Genomic DNA, 2,397 nt, shown 5'->3' on the forward strand with positions numbered 1-2,397 from the left:
CCGGAGGAGACCTTTCGAACGAGCCCACCCGCGGGTCTCTAGCCCCTTCCGCGGGGGGGATAGGCCGGTCCGTCTCCGGATTTTCCCACGGCCGTAGCTCGGGCGCCTTAGGTCCGAGACCTTAGCCCTTTGGGTCGGTGGCTCCGCGGGGGGAGACCTTTCGAACGAGCCCACCCGCGAGTCTCTAGCCCCTTCCGCGGCCGAGATACGGAGTACCACCGCCGCACCTTTAAAAGGCCGTAGCTCGGGCGCCTTAAGTCCGAGACCTTAGCACTTTGGATCGTTTACTCCACCGGAGGAGACCTTTCGAACGAGCCCACCCGCGAGTCTCTAGCCCCTTCCGCGGCCGAGATACGGAGTACCACCGCCGCACCTTTAAAAGGCCGTAGCTCGGGCGCCTTAAGTCCGAGACCTTAGCCCTTTGGATCGTTTACTCCACCGGAGGAGACCTTTCGAACGAGCCCACCCGCGAGTCTCTAGCCCCTTCCGCGGCCGAGATACGGAGTACCACCGCCGCACCTTTAAAAGGCCGTAGCTCGGGCGCCTTAAGTCCGAGACCTTAGCCCCTTGGGTCGGTTACTCTATCCGAGGGGACCTTTCAGACGAGCCAACCCGCGTCTCTCTAACCCTAACCCCGGCCGAGATACGGACCACCACCGCGGCACCTTTAAACGGCCGTAGCTCGGGCGCCTTACGTCCGAGACCTTAGCCCTTTGGATCCCTTACTCCACCGGAGGAGACCTTTCAGACGAGCCAACCCGCGTCTCTCTAACCCTAACACCGGCCGAGATACGGACCACCACCGCCGGACCTTTAAACGGCCGTAGCTCGGGCGCCTTAAGTCCGAGACCTTAGCCCTTTGGATCGTTTACTCCACCGGAGGAGACCTTTCAGACGAGCCAACCCGCGTCTCTCTAACCCTTTCCCCGGCCGAGATACGGACCACCACCGCGGCACCTTTAAACGGCCGTAGCTCGGGCGCCTTAAGTCCGAGACCTTAGCCCTTTGGATCCCTTACTCCACCGGAGGAGACCTTTCAGACGAGCCAACCCGCGTCTCTCTAACCCTAACCCCGGCCGAGATACGGACCACCACCGCCGGACCTTTAAACGGCCGTAGCTCGGGCGCCATACGTCCGAGACCTTAGCCCTTTGGATCCCTCACTCCACCGGAGGAGACCTTTCAGACGAGCCAACCCGCGTCTCTCTAACCCTTTCCCCGGCCGAGATACGGACCACCACCGCGGCACCTTTAAACGGCCGTAGCTCGGGCGCCTTACGTCCGAGACCTTAGCCCTTTGGATCCCTTACTCCACCGGAGGAGACCTTTCAGACGAGCCAACCCGCGTCTCTCTAACCCTAACACCGGCCGAGATACGGACCACCACCGCCGGACCTTTAAACGGCCGTAGCTCGGGCGCCATACGTCCGAGACCTTAGCCCTTTGGATCCCTCACTCCACCGGAGGAGACCTTTCAGACGAGCCAACCCGCGTCTCTCTAACCCTTTCCCCGGCCGAGATACGGACCACCACCGCGGCACCTTTAAACGGCCGTAGCTCGGGCGCCATACGTCCGAGACCTTAGCCCTTTGGATCCCTCACTCCACCGGAGGAGACCTTTCAGACGAGCCAACCCGCGTCTCTCTAACCCTTTCCCCGGCCGAGATACGGACCACCACCGCGGCACCTTTAAACGGCCGTAGCTCGGGCGCCATACGTCCGAGACCTTAGCCCTTTGGATCCCTCACTCCACCGGAGGAGACCTTTCAGACGAGCCAACCCGCGTCTCTCTAACCCTTTCCCCGGCCGAGATACGGACCACCACCGCGGCACCTTTAAACGGCCGTAGCTCGGGCGCCATACGTCCGAGACCTAAGCCCTTTGGATCCCTCACTCCACCGGAGGAGACCTTTCAGACGAGCCAACCCGCGTCTCTCTAACCCTTTCCCCGGCCGAGATACGGACCACCACCGCGGCACCTTTAAACGGCCGTAGCTCGGGCGCCATACGTCCGAGACCTAAGCCCTTTGGATCCCTCACTCCACCGGAGGAGACCTTTCAGACGAGCCAACCCGCGTCTCTCTAACCCTTTCCCCGGCCGAGATACGGACCACCACCGCCGGACCTTTAAACGGCCGTAGCTCGGGCGCCATACGTCCGAGACCTTAGCCCTTTGGATCCCTTACTCCACCGGAGGAGACCTTTCAGACGAGCCAACCCGCGTCTCTCTAACCCTTTCCCCGGCCGAGATACGGACCACCACCGCCGGACCTTTAAACGGCCGTAGCTCGGGCGCCATACGTCCGAGACCTAAGCCCTTTGGATCCCTTACTCCACCGGAGGAGACCTTTCAGACGAGCCAACCCGCGTCTCTCTAACCCTTTCCCCGGCCGAGAT

This window comes from Misgurnus anguillicaudatus, chromosome 12, assembly GCF_027580225.2.
Source record: "Misgurnus anguillicaudatus chromosome 12, ASM2758022v2, whole genome shotgun sequence".
Taxonomy (NCBI): Eukaryota; Metazoa; Chordata; class Actinopteri; order Cypriniformes; family Cobitidae; genus Misgurnus; species Misgurnus anguillicaudatus.